A 15,326-nucleotide genomic window follows, 5' to 3' on the forward strand; every position below is an offset into this window, starting at 1 on the left:
GAATTTGCATTTCTAAGAGGGGGTGCTGTGGTCCACACGTAGAGAACCACCGTAGGACGGCCATGTAATTACAGATATTATCTTACATCTCCCCTCCCCATGTAGCCTTGCATTGTCTCTTGTGCACCTTCAAGAACACTGGTAGTCTACTAAGTGGAAGCCTGACCGTTGTCCTTATTTCAGAGAGGAGGCAACTCTGGCTCAACGTGGTTCCAGGCTTGCTCAACGTTGCACCATTAATTAATGGCAGAGCCATCTGTTGGTCTTGTTCTCTCCACCAGCCCTCAACCATCAGGATCAGGGAGGAAACAGATAATGGATTTTACCCAGTATGTAAAAATATCACCACTAAGAATGATAATGGTTATCCTCTGCTACATGTTCATTATTTTCCAGTCACTATTGTGTTTCACTTGTATTATGTAATTTAATTCACTCAACCACAAGAAGTAGGTACTATTATTAATGCCCACTTTACAGATAAGGAAACTGAGGCTCGAGGAGGTTAAGAAATATATCTAAAGTCACATAACAAATAAGCAGTGGAGCCAGATGAGTCTGATTGTGGAACCTATGTCCTTAAACACTACTCTTGAAGAAGGGGAATCAACAGCCTTTTCTAAATTTTTTTTTAATGTTCATTTACTTTTGAGAGAGAGAGAAACAGACCATGAGTGGGGAGGGGCAGAGAGAGAGGGAGACACAGAATCCAAAGCAGCCTCCCCGCTCTGAACTGTTAGCTTGGAGACTGACAGGGGCTGGAACTCACAAACCACAAGATCATGACCTGAGCCAAAGTCAGATGCTTAACAGACTGAGCCACCCAGGCGCCCCTCAACAGCCTTTTCTAAACTCTCATTGCCCTTTGGTTCCTGATAATCTGGGCTTTGGTCATGGGCTTTGTGATGAGAATGGGGATTTGCAGAGAGTGAGCAGCTAACCCAGTGTCAAAGCTAGTGGTGGAGGAAGGCACCTGGGCTGCCCAGGTAAATGATGGATGGGAGCCAGGGGACACAGAAGGTCTGGAAACTTCCTTGTCTCACACAGCGCTAACCAGGTGGGTAAGTTTTGTTCCAGTTTTAATGAATCAAGTTTCCCTTGCTTCCGAATACTTGCTTCATATTAGCCCCTTCTTCCTTGTGTGTGTCTAGTATGCCTTTTTCCATAAGCTGTTTTCCTTTACCGACTACTCCCAGTTCTTTTCAAGTTTCTGAGGGATGAGGGTGTTGAGAGCTACAAGGGCTACAGGCACAGTTCACCTGTAGTGGGTGTTCTTCATTTCTCTCCTTCCCTCCCCAAAAGAGACACCCAAGAGCTCTTTGTGTTCGGCTAATAGATAACCCCAGGCTTTGTGGGTGGCCTCCAAGGTAAACACTTCTATTTGGTTCCCATGACATATCCCTTTTAGGTCATCTACCAACTTCAGATTCTATGCGTCTGTGACTCACGTGCACATGGCATTCCCATATCTGCTCTCTTGGCTGCCCACATCCTACCGAAAGCTTCATTTGGCACAGATAAAGGGCTAATTTAATAAGAGGAAACATTTTCTGGTGCCCCCTCTGAGCTAGGAGTTGTACTAGTGATTTATAGATGCTGTTCCACCCCTCCCTCCCAGCACATCCATGAGACTGGTATCATCCCACTTCACAGAAGAGCAAGGACAGGGGTTACCTGACCTGCCCAGGCTGCAGAGCCTCTCCAGGGCAGCAACAAGATGCACACCTGGGGCTTCATCACTCTGACACCCATCTCTTTCCTCTATTTATCTTAAAGAGAAGTGGCTTCACCAGACACTGCAAAGGTGACTCTGACCCCCACCCTTATTCCTCTTGGGCACTTTGGCAGTTTCAGTATATTCTGCGGTCCCTCTTCTGGGCGGAAAGGAAAGCCCAAATCTTCAAGAACTTTACAATACCAGGCATCATTCAACTCCTTCCACTTCGACAAGTGCTTACTATCTATCTACTCAGTGCCTCACTTTGCACTGGTATCAATAGCACTAGGGACCACGGTCCCCCAAATTTCATATATTGAAGCCCTAACCAAAATGAAGATATCTGAAGAGCAGGCCTTTGGGAATACAGGTGTAGATGAAGTCATAAGGGTGGGCCATCATTACGTCATTAGTGGGCTTATAAGAAGAGGAGCTCTCTCTCTTCTTGAGCACACAGGAGCACACAGGAGGAGGGCACATCTGTGAGAAGGCAGACGTCTGCAAGCCAGAGGGGAGCCCTTGTCAAGAAATGAATCTGCGGGCACCCTGATCTGGAGCTTCCTAAACTCCAGAACCATGAGAAATAAATGTTTTGTTTAAGCCACCCAGTCTATGGTATTTTGTTATAACAGCCCTTGGCTAAAACAAAGGGAGAGTGGAAATGTCGGTTCCCGGGCTGGGTCGTTGCGGAAGATATGAGAGTGGCAGGTGAAGGCAAGTGTGCTACCTCTGGTAAAGGCCACTCAATTAAAGTAGCCAGTTGTGTCACTTTCTCTGGGGAAGTCACACTTCTCCCAGCTTTTTGCTATTAAAGAGGAAGTTCACAGAAGGGAAATACTTGCTGACTACTCAGGAGAGCTCTCTCAGAGGGATTGCAAGACCTTCTGAAATCTTTGTGATGTGTTTGTTTAACAACTAACATAGTGTTTTCTATGTTAATTATAGATTAGAAAGTGAAAGACTGCATCAAAATAAGGAATCAGTTGTTAAGTGTGATGTGTAAGATATCAGAGCCCGTCTCCTAGGTTCAAATCCTACCATTTACCAGCTGTGTCCTTGGTCAGCCTGCCCAATCTCTCTGTGCCAAAGTGTCCTTATCCCTAAAACAGGGATCATAAAAGTATCTACCCTCATGGGCTATCATGAGGATTAAATGAGTTAATACACATAAAGCTTGTAAAACAATGCCTGAGGGCACCTGAGTGGTGGAGTCAGTTGACTATTTCGGCTCAGGTCATGATCCCAGGGTCATGGGATAGAGCCCCAAGTCAGGCTCCACATTCAGTGTGGAGCCTGCTTAAGGTTCTCTCCTCTCTCTCTCTCTCTCTCTCTCTCTCTCTCTCTCTGTCTCCCCAGCCCCCTCCCCTACTTGTGCTCTCTCTCAAATTTAAATACATGCATACATACAATGCCTGATACATAGGTAAATCTCAATAAATAATATATAACATATAAATATATATATGCATACAAAGGTATGTGCAAAGAATCTTCACAGTTACAGAAACCAAATGAGACAATGTTGTCCTTATTGCACCTATAGTCCCTTGACCCTATTTTCTATGTAATGTGACATAGTTCCCATGTTTGACAATTTGAGTGAGGTAATGTTAGATTAACACCCTTCAGGTGTTATTAACTCCTTGTGTCATGAAATAATCTTTGAAATGAAGGACCTAAAAGGTAGAAAAGCAAGTTTGGGAAATGAGGACATGTTCCTCTTGTTTCTTTTTGCCCATTCCCTACTGGAGTTTGGCACAAAGAAAGGTAATTCAGTTTCTTGCCAAGTTCCTGCTTCCTTTCAGTGCCCCAGTCAGTGAGGTAGGCCTTGACTATTAGGGATACATCAAACCAGACTCTGGCCCCAAGGAGCTCCTGACCTGGCAGGCGGCAACACGGTACCCAGCAACTGTAAGCTGTCTGGACTGGTCCTAGGTGACCTGGGGACAGATGCATCCCCACGAGGAAAGATCAAAGTGGAGGGAGGATCAGGCAAAATCATTTTTATATCCTTCTATATCCTTTTTTGACAGAGTACATATTTTCAAGCACATGTCTAACCCATATTCACCCATATTAACTCACTTTAGCTGACAAGAAACCTATGAGAAGATGCCAGTGTTCATCATTAAGTACAATGTAAAATGTAAACTACAAAATGTGATGAAAATATTTAGGTTTAAGTTATAGTTAAAAGACAGAGGAACAGAATTCAGGCACAATACTCTCATCCAAGCTCAGAATTATGAGCGGAAAAAAAGAAGTCAGAATCTCACAAAAATGCCTCAAAGTCTCACTCCACTTCGGAAGCGGATCATGGAAGCCATGAAAGCCAGGACCATTAAAAATAACAATAATAGGATTAACAGAGAGAATTTTTTGAACATCTACTGTGTTCCAAATTTGCATGTGTTTAATATTTATGCATAGCCTAGTGCTTAGGAAAAGACTTGACTTCTACTGCTTTAATATCTCAGGTCTGCATTTAGTAGCTTTGGAACATTGGGAAAATGACTTAACCTCTCCGTGTCTCAGTTTCCTCATCTGTAAGATGGGGATGCTAATTGTACCTACCTCATAGTGTTGTTGTAGGACTCATTAAGTGAATACATGTAAAACACTCAAAACAGTGCCTAACACTTAGGAAAAGCAATAGAAGTGCTTGTTGTTAATAAAATCTCACAACAGCCTTATTCTTACTACATAATTTTATACATGAGGAAATAGAGCTTAGATGGCTAAGGGTTAAGTCAATTTGCTCCAGGTGACCCACCCAGAACTTGGCGTGGTAGGGATTCAAACCTAGGTGTGTCAAATTCCAGAGCCTGGGCTCAGAATGAGCCCACAGTGACCTTTACCCCCAATGGTAGCAGAGGAAAGTCAAACACAGGCTGACAAAGGCTGTTGTCTCCTGGTGCACAGTAAGCCCAAACAAGGCCACTGCCCCGGGCATGCAACTCTCTCTGACCTTTGCCCACTTAAAGAGCCAATCCCAAGGCAGCCCAGAGTAAAGGGGCAAGACAAAGGCCTTTTGGTTGTGAGAGCAATGGAAAGGGGTTAAAGGAACTTACCTGGTGGAGGGTGGGGGGGGTTGTTTATCACTAAGAATCAATGCTAAAGGCTACTACAGTCAAGAACCAGAGCCCCCGTGGGGCACCTGGGTGGCTCAGTTGGTTGAGTGCCTGACTTCGGCTCAGGTCATGATGTCACCCTTGCTGGGTTCTAGCCCTGTGTTGGGCTCTGTGCTGCTGACAGCTTAGAGCCTGGAGCCTGCTTCCGATTCTGTGTCTCCCTCTCTCTCTCCCGTCCCCTGCTCACACTTTGTCTCTCTCTCTCTCTCTCTCAAAAATAACCATTTTTTTAAAAACTTTGGCGGGGGGTGGGGAGGACACCTGGGTGGCTCAGTCAGTTAAGTGTCCGACTTCAGCTTAGGTCATGATGTTGTAGCTTGTGAGTTCGAGCCCTGCAATGGGCTCTGTGCTGCTGACAGCTCAGAGCCTGGAGCCTACTTTGGGTTCGGTGTCTCCCTCTCTCTCTGTCCCTGCCCCACATGCTCTGTCTCTCTCTCTTTCTCTCTCTCAAAAATAATAAACGTTAGAAAAATAATGAAAAAAAAAAAAAAAAAGAAAAAGAACCAGAGTCCCCAGCCTTTATAATCAAACAACCTTGGTCACTGCTGGGATCAGAGTTCACTGCAGGTTGGTCAGATGTCCTAGCAACAAACTTCCACAGGCCATAAACATCCCCTTTAGGCTGAAGGAAAGATAAGCCTGGATACCTAGGACACAGTCTCCTTAGGAAGTGAACAAACACAGGAAGATGGATTTAGCACCTGACATTTCCCTCTCTTTGACATTTGTATTCCATCGCCTCTTAGAAGAGTTAGTAATGTCTTATGAACTCCACGTACCATCTTCCAAACAACCTTGGATTCTAGCCAAACACCAAAATGGAAGAGACTCTCACATGACACCAATTAAAATATATACACTAGTAGGCGAGAGCTTCATTGGTACATTTCCTAGGTGTACAACTTCTGGTCTCATGATGACTTTAAAACAGAACAAAAGTCATTAGGCATATCTTTATCCTTAAATATATCTGGTACCTTTGTTGAAAAAACTCATTCTGCGATTTTGTATGCATTTAAAAGTATGTTACTGTAACTAACAAATAATAAATTTTAGGTTAAAAAAAAAAACAACTCCCTTGGAAAGCAGTGGGTAGGGAGTAGGAGAGAGGTGCAGCAAACAGAAATAAAACAATTGGTATGAATCACGCTTTCATTAATCCCAAGGAATAGCACTTGGGTGGCCTTGGGCCCACTCAGAGGGACCTCTGTCCATTGTCTGTGACCTTGGGTGGGTTCCATAAGCCACCAGATCTTATCTACAAAACGAAGATAACAATATTAAGTTATTAAGTTCTGAGAGCTTTTTTTTTTTTTTTTTTTTTTTTTAATTTTTGGGACAGAGAGAGACAGAGCATGAACGGGGGAGCGGCAGAGAGACAGGGAGACACAGAATCGGAAACAGGCTCCAGGCTCTGAGCCATCAGCCCAGAGCCTGACGCGGGGCTCGAACTCCCGGACCGCGAGATCGTGACCTGGCTGAAGTCGGACGCTTAACCGACTGCGCCACCCAGGCGCCCCTAGTTCTGAGAGCTTTTTGAGGAATAGATGAGATAGTGTATGACAAGTGCCTAATTTTAAGTATAGCCCAGTCTTGGCTTAAAAATGTTACTTTTCTTCCTCCTTTACCCCCCTCCTAAATATCCTTCCCCAGGGCTGCGTTAGTTTCCCATCCTTTTATTGTATCCACAGTTGATTTGTTCCTCTTAATTTTTAGCCCTGGAATTTGGAGCAGCCATCAGGTGCTTGGTAAACACTTGTTCATATAGACTTGGTTATGATATAACTTATATGCTTCCCTTGAGCTCCTGGGGACAGGAACCATATCAGCTAGCATCAGGCATGGTTGTATTACTAAGTGTTGCCTCTCCCATTTTAGAAGGTATACCAACACATCAGTCTTCAGCAGCCAGGCAAGTGACACCAATCAGCTGAATTAAGGTAACAAGAGTAGTAAAGTCTATGACAAACAGAGTTATCCTCTTGCAGACACTCTGATACAAATAAATAAAACACACTTTTCTAGCCAAACAAAACCATCTGCCCACAGGATCTACCCCCTCTGGCCATAAATTTGCCACCATAAACAGAGCTCCACATTCACAAGTATTTTCTTATACATTATCTCATTTGATATATCAACAACCCTCTGAAGTAAGCATTGTTGAGTTCACCTTGCAGGCATCTGACAGAAAGAGAAACTGAGGCTCAAATACAGTGATCTGTCCACATCAAACATAGCTAGTTAGTGGCTGACCAGGCATTTGAATCCATTTTCTGACATCAAACTACAACCCCTACTTCTCTCCACATCCACATACTGTTTGTGATATGCTGCTGTTTTTATGCCCCCATAGTCTTTCTGAAACAAAACCCAAATCCCATCAAAAGGTTAAACCTGTGTCAGATTTACACTCCAATGACCACCATGAGTCATAGTCTACCTAGAACGGAGACAGGTGTCCTTGGAAATGGTACCTTCTTTACAAAAACAGGGACATATTTTACCCAGGCTGTTCATACTGGGAGTTATGGTTAGGGGTGCCAGGCAGAGAGGTGCCAGGAAGAATGGTGAGCAGGCTGATATGAGGAACTGTGCACCCGAACAGCAACAAGGAACCAGGCTCCTTGAATCAATGTGAAGAATCCCCTTTAAAGGAACTTGAATTTGTCAAGAGAGCAAGAAAAACAAGGTAGAATCTTAGCAACCAGAGTAAACAAGCATCTGATGTCTCCAGGCTAGTGTTGTCCAAGGGAAATAAAATGTGATCCACATATACAACTTTATATTTTCGAAGTAGTCACATTAAACAAGTGGAAAGAAACAAGAGAAAATAATTTGAATATATATTTTGTTTAACTCCGTATACCCAAAGTATTATTATTTTAGCATGTAACCGGTATAAAATTATTAAGGAATTATTTTACATTCATTTTTTCCATAATTTTTGGATATCCAATATATATTTTACATTTGCAGCTTGCCTCAGTTGCACTGGCCATATTTCAAGTGCTCAATAGCCATGTGGCTAGTGGCTGCCATATTGGACAGCACATATCTAGACCAAAGAAACTCCTAAAAGTCTCTCTTTCTTTTTTTTTTTTTTTCATTCGTTTATTTTTTATTCTAGAGAGAGAGCATGCAGTGGGGGAAAGGGACAGAGAGAGAGAGAATCTTTTTTTTTTTTTTTTTACTGTTTATTTAGAGGGAGAGAGAGAGAGACAGAGTATGAGCAGGGGAGGGGCAGAGAACGAGGGAGACACAAAATCCGAAGCAGACTCCAGGCTCTGAGTTGTCAGCACAGAGCCCAACGCAGGGCTCAGACTCACGGACCATGCGATCATGACCTGAGCCAAAGTCAGATGCTTAACTGACTGAGCCACCCAGGTGCCCCGAGAGAGAGAGAATCTTAAGCAGACTCCACACTCAGCGTGGACCCCGACATGGAGCTCAATCCCATGACAGTGAGATCATGACCTGAGCCAAAACCAAGAGTTGGACACTCAACAGACTGAGCGACCCAGGTGCCCCAAAAATCCCTGTTGCTAGTGTAGTGGAAGCAAGTAATGTAGTTGAGGACAAGATCTTACAGCATTCTTCAAAGACACAGACAGCCCTCATTTCTAACCTTGCCAGTTCAATTTTAAAATAAGTCTCTGAGAGCCACCTTCAAACTTTGCCACTATTTGGGGGACAGCTGTGTCAGTTTCCAGCTAGTTGCTCTGTAAAGCCAATCAGAGGTCATTGTGTTTGGCAACCTGTTTTTGCCTTGCAACAGTGCAATCCTCAGCATGTCCCTCTTCAAATACCTATTATTCTGGCTCTTTCTTCAGTATTGCCATGACTGGCAGTGATTAGGGTGACATTTTTTATGTGCCTGAGTTCACAGAGCAATTACATAGTGTGAGCAGCATGGTGATTCAGAGGCTGTATGTAAAGACTAGAATTGCTACATTTGCATGTCTCTGAATAATGAGATTCCTATCTCCATTATATGGCAATGAGGTAGAAATTGATAGCATTATTAACTGTTTACACAGTAAGCACAATTTTCTATTCTCTCTCTCTTTCCCTCCAGCTGGTTTCAAAGATGCTAAAAGCTAGAAGAGGTAACCAGAGGCCATAAAGTCGCCTGCATTGAGTCCCTCAGCAGTTCTACCAAATAGAAGTTTTCCGTAGCAAGAGATTTCCACACCTTGTCAATAAATCTTCTGGCTGCCTCCCAGAAGGGAGTCCACACACAATCCAATCCAACCTCGTGGCTTCATAGAGGAAGATATGGCTGCGTAGAGAGGTGAGGTTTGTCCAAGGTCACACAGACAACAGAGAAAGAAGGCTAGAAGACAGAGGACTCCGAAGATAGCCATTCCTCCTCCGATTCTCATCCTCTGGTGCCTGACTGTAGCTTTGGAATAACAGAGTCCCATCTTCCAGTCTAATTACATATTGCACATTCTGGTCACACACCCATTTTTCTGTTGAAGTGATAGAGAAACTGGCTAAAATTATAACTTGATTCCCCAAACACAAAGACCTTTTCAGTCGACTAGAAATGAGCCCTAACTAGGCACTGAATCAACAAACATCAATTTTTGCAGCAATGAAATAAATATATGGGGAGATAGTTATGGTTATGGTGGGTTATAAAACAGAGAAAGGGAGAGCTGTGATTGAGTGTTTATGTGGCTCTGCTCCCAGCAATGAAACATTTTTCTATCAACCATGTGGCAGTGACATTTTTGATATCAAGGGCAAAATCAAGGTAATAATATCCAAAGGGACGCTTTAATAAAATAGATCATCAGAGTAACAACCCACAAATGCGTACCAGACAGTCCTTCACTGCAATGTTGTGGTGTGTAAGGGAGAAAAACTCTCTTCAGTTAAATCCTAACACAACAGTGCTGTTGTAGTGGAATAAACAATCGTTGTAGTGGAATAAACAATCGCAGACAGCATGAAGGTTAACTGCCTCTGCGTACGAGGAGACACATGAAGGAAGATCTGTCAAGTGTGTGGTGGCATCAGCTTAATTCTTGTGATACTTAAATGAATTAATAAACAGCTGAAACACTGAATTCCACTAATAAACATTATAGTGAAATGGGTGGCTCAGTCGGTTAACGGTCTGACTTCAGCTCAGGTCATGATCTCGCTGTTCCCGAGTTTGAGCCCTGCGTGGGCTCTGTGCTGACAGCTCAAAGCCTGGAGCCTGCTTTGGATTCTGTGTCTCCCTCTCTCTCTGCCCTTCCCCCACTCATGCTCTGGCTCTCTCTCTCAAAAAAAAATAAATAAACATTAAAAAGTACTGAGTGTCTTAAAATAGCTAGAAGGGTACATTATATGGAACTTACCCCATCAATAACCAAAGGTCTTGTCCTAGGAGTCAAAGCTGAAGGAGCTTCTGGGTAGCAGAAAGCACAAGAAAATTGGGACATACTGAGTAGTGTGTAAAAGAGGTTGTGAAGACCTTTGCATCTCCACTTAAACTTCACCGCGTTCAGGAGCCTTTCTCTGAACCCAGGGTCTCAATGAATTCCCCCTGTTATAAGTTACCATACTTCTATAGGCACTGTTTTGTAAGGTATATTCATTACAAGTATGTACTTAAAGCCCATCTTCTCCATGAAGAGTAGCAGGTAGGTGCCTAGTTGCCTAACACAGCTGATTCATTAATTCAAAAGGTACCCACAGAACACCTACTAGGAGCTAGGCACCATGCTAAGTGCACAGGTTACACAGGGAACAAAACAATACTGCCCTCCTGTAGCTTACATCCAAATAGGAAGAAATAGACCATAAACAACTAAACAAACAAGCTGATTTTTTATAACAATATGTGCTCTACACAAAGAAAAGGATAATGAGATTGAGAGCAGATGCATGGGAGGCTAGTCTCTTTGAGGATGTGAGATTAAGGAAACCTGAGTATTGGAAAGTTCTGGAGGAGGGCACTCTGGGCGGCCAGCAGACAGGTGGAAAGGCCTTGAGATGGGAATAAGCCTCTATGATTGCAACTGAGTGAGGGGAAGAGGGAGTCAGGATGTAGTTTGGGCAGGACCACATACTTGGCTCTTAGTAAATACTCAATAAACATTTGTTGAATGAATGAATGAATGAATGAATGAATGAATAGGTAAATGTCAGTTATAAGGGCAGGTAATTCCTATTGCCTTATGCAAAAGTGCAGCTAACCAATGTTCATATATTGGAAGAACAAATATTGTTAAAATGTCAATACCACCCAAAGCAATATACACATTCAATGCAATCTCTATCAAATAAAACCAGCATTTTTCACAGAGTAAGAACAAACAATTCTAAACTTTGTATGGAAGCAAAAAAGACCCCAAATAGCCAAAGTAATGTTGAAAAGCAAAGCAAGGCAGGAGGCATCACAATTCTGGACTTCAAGCTATATTACAAAGCTGTAGTCATCGAGACAGTATGGTACTGGCACAAAAACAGACACACAGATCAATGGAACAGAATAGAGAACCCAGAAATGGACCCACAATTATTTCATCAACCCATCTTCAACAAAGCAAGAAAGAATAGCCAATGGGAAAAATACAGTCTCTTCAAAAAATGGTGCTGGGAAAACTGGACAGTGACATGCAGAAGAAGGAAACTGGACCACTTTCTTACACCATTCACAAAAATTAATTCAAAACGGATGAATGACCTAAATGTGAGGTAGAAAACCATCAAAATCCTAGAAGAGAACACAGGCAGTAACTTCCTTGACCTCGGCCCTAGCACCTTCTTACTAGACACATCTCCAGAGGCAAGGGAAACAAAAGCAAAAATGAACTACTGGGACTTCATCAAGATAAAAAGCTTCTGCACAGTGAAGGAAATAATCAAAACTAAAAGGCAACCTACAGAATGGGAGAAGATACTTGCAGATGACCTATCACATAAAGGGCTAGTATCCAAAATCTCTGAAGAACTTATCAAATTCAACACTAAAAAAATAAATAATCCAGTTAAGAAATGGGCAGAAGAGGGGCACCTTGGGTGGCTCAGTTGGTTAAGTGTATGACTCTTCATTTTGGCTCAGGTCATGATCTCGTGGGTCATGAGATCAAGTCCCACATGGGGCTCAGTGCTGATAGCACGAAGCCTGCTAGGAATTCTCTCTCTCCCTCTCTCTGCCCCTTCCCACCTCTCAAAATAATAAATATTAAAAAAAAAAAAAAAGGAAATGGGTAGAAGACACGAACAAACATTTCTTCAAAGAAGACATACAAATGGCTAAGAGATATGTGAAAAAATGCTCAACATCACTCATCATCAGGGAAATACAAATAAAAAACACAATGAGATACCACCCCACTCCTGTCAGAATGGCTAAAATTAATAACTCAGGAAACAACAGCTGTTGTCAGGATGCAGGAGGGAATGCAAACCGGTGCAATCACTCTGGAAAACAGTATGGAGGTTCCTCAAAGAGTTAAAAATAGAACTACCTTAGGATCCAGCAATTGCATTACTAGGTTTTTATCCAAAGGACACAAAATTAGTGATTTAAAGGGACACATGCACCCCAATGTTTATAGTAGCACTATCAACAATAGCCAAATTGGAAAAAGCCCAAATATGTCTATTCATTGATCAATGGATAAAGAAGAGGTGAGATATTACTCAGTAGTCAAAAAGTATAAAATCTTGCCATTTGCAACAACATGGATGGAACTAGAGTGTATTATGCTAAGCAAAATAAGTCAGCCAGAGAAAGACAAATACTATATGATTTCACTCATATGAAATATAAGTGGAATTTAAGAGACAAAACAGGTGAACATAGGGGAAAGGAAGGAAAAATAAAATAAGATAAAAACAGAGAGGGAGGCAAACTGTAAGAGACTCTTAACTATAGAGAACAAACTGAGGGTTACTGAAGGGGAGGTCGTGGGGATGGGATGGGCTAAATGGGTGATGGACATTAAGGAGGGCACTTGTTGTGATGAGCACTGGGTGTTGTATGCACGTGATGAATCACTAAATTCTACTCCTGAAACCAATACTACATGGCATGTTAACTAACGTGAATTTAAATAAAAACTTGGGAGGAAAAAAAAAGTGCAGATTAATCAGTATACAAAGGTAGGGACTAGAAATTTGAAACTTCAAGAAAAACACAGAGGGTAAATAAGATGAGGGCTGTGGACTCACAGAATAGATAAATGAGATGTTCGTGGCAATGTATGATAAACTCCGAAGTGCTGCAAAGGAATATGGGGACAAGCAAGTTAATTGCAGGCTGACATCATTTGGGGTAGGTTCCTGAAAGCAGGAAGTTAGCTGGGGTTAGAATCATACACATTAGGTGGAATGAACAGGGAAGGGAGGGCAACACAGGAAAATCAGTCTTATCGTGTTATCCCAAAGGAACAACCACATTTTTTTTCTAGGACATGGTGTCAGTTCATACTATGCTTTGTTACACAGGCAGTGGAGACAATTACATACATGGAATAGACAAGCTGGCATCACTTCATTACTTTAGGCTCAGGTTGCCCCCTTGGAATTCACAGGCTTCAGCTTGAGTGGGAAATTAACTATCTTCAATGTAGAGTGAAGCTGATAAGAGCTGTGGATCTATAACGTGTGTTTTAATTCTCTCATTTTCCAGAACCTCACTAGCCTGCTACTCTTGTTGTTGTGGCTTAGTTCCGTTTTAGCACTTTGTTAATTAAACCCTTTTGGAAGTTGTCCAGGATAATCCAACATCATAAAATCTGTAATAGATGAGTCACAGTGCCACCACCCAACCAATAGGACTAAGCCAGAAGCTAGGTGCCATCCTTTACTCCACCCTTGCTGCCATTACCCCCACCTTGTATCTAATCCACGAGGTCCCATAAATACCCCTCTCAACTCTCAAAGCTATTCTCCTGCCCCTTCCTCACCACCACTACCTTATGCAGCCCTTTGTCATCTCTTGCCTGAACCCCACCTGCTTCCAACTCTTTCTAAACATTCCTCTCCACTCCCCACCACCTCTGAGTGACTGCTCACATATTCACCATTATACATATACACACCCTTCATGATTTGCCTTCTTTCCCCTTCCCATCTCCCTCCATGCCTCCCAAACATCCTGAGTTTAAGAAAACCAAGTTGTTTACAGTTTTCCCAAAGCCCCATGCTGTTGGAAGTCTCTATGCCTTTGTGCTTACAGGTCTCTATGCCTAGAATGCCCCCACCCAACCCTGTATAGATGACTCTGATTCATCCTTCAAGACTTAGCTCAAATATCACCTATCCTGTGAAGCTTTCTCTGATCCCTTGGTATTATTCAGGGTTCTCCAGAGAAACAGAAGCAATGGGATGTGAATATAGGGGTAAAGAGATTAATTTTAAGGAATGAGTTCATGCAATTGTGGAAGCTGGCAAACTCAAAACATGTAGGATTGGCTGGCAGGCTACAGATCTAGGGAAGGGCAGGTGCCATAGTTCAAGTCCAAAGGCTGTCAGGCTGGAGACCCGGGAAGAGCCAATGTTACAATTTGGGATGAAGGTCATCTGCTGCAAAATTCCTTTTTGCTTGGAAAAAGTCAGCCAGTCTTTTGTTCTATTGACACCTTCAACTGATTGGATGAGGCCCACCCACATTATGGAGAGCAATCTGCTTTACTCAAAAGTCCACTAATCTCATCTAATTTAATGATTTAAATGCTAATCTCATCTAAAATCCCCTCACTGAAACCCCCAGAATAATATTTGACCATGTATCTGGGCACCATGGCAGAGGCAAATGGACACATAAAATTAACCATCACAACCATGAACAAGATTAGAATTTTTCCTTCTCTGATCCTGTAGCATCTCAAACAGAACTCTATGCTAGCATTTACTGTTTTGCTTCAATTATTAGTAAACACAACCATCTCACACCTCATGGGTAGGAACCATGTACTAGTAATATTTATATCCCATTCTTATTACAGCATCAGTAAATACTTGTGAAAGTAATTGACTGAGTTCATTAACTGCTTTTATATTGTTAGGACAAAACTATACAAGCCTAGTTCTTACAGCAATCACCAGATCAGGGAATTATTGTTAGCTTTCCATGAAAGGAAATAAAAAGTACAAACAAGTCATTAACCCAACTTCCCACCGAGAAACCACAAATTCCAAGGTTCGCTTGAAACCTTTGTCCCTTTATTAACAAGGCATAAAGGATGCCCTTGCTTCCTTCAGCTTTCTTGAGTAGTGGACATTTGGCCATGAGGATGACTCTATCCAGAAAATCCCAGCTCTCACACCCACTGACCAACAGGAAGTTCCTTACAGCAGTCTGGACTTGTATACTACTCCATGACTCACCTGCTCATAAATGTCCTAGGTTCTTGGCTCAGAGCATTTGTGGCATAATAACAGTCAAGAGACCATAATTCTAAGCATGTGTCATAAAGCAATTAGAACAAATTCTTACCATTATTTTGAAACCCAGGATGCAAGGTTAT

The sequence above is a fragment of the Felis catus genome, chromosome B4, assembly GCF_018350175.1.
Source record: "Felis catus isolate Fca126 chromosome B4, F.catus_Fca126_mat1.0, whole genome shotgun sequence".
NCBI classification, from domain to species: Eukaryota; Metazoa; Chordata; class Mammalia; order Carnivora; family Felidae; genus Felis; species Felis catus.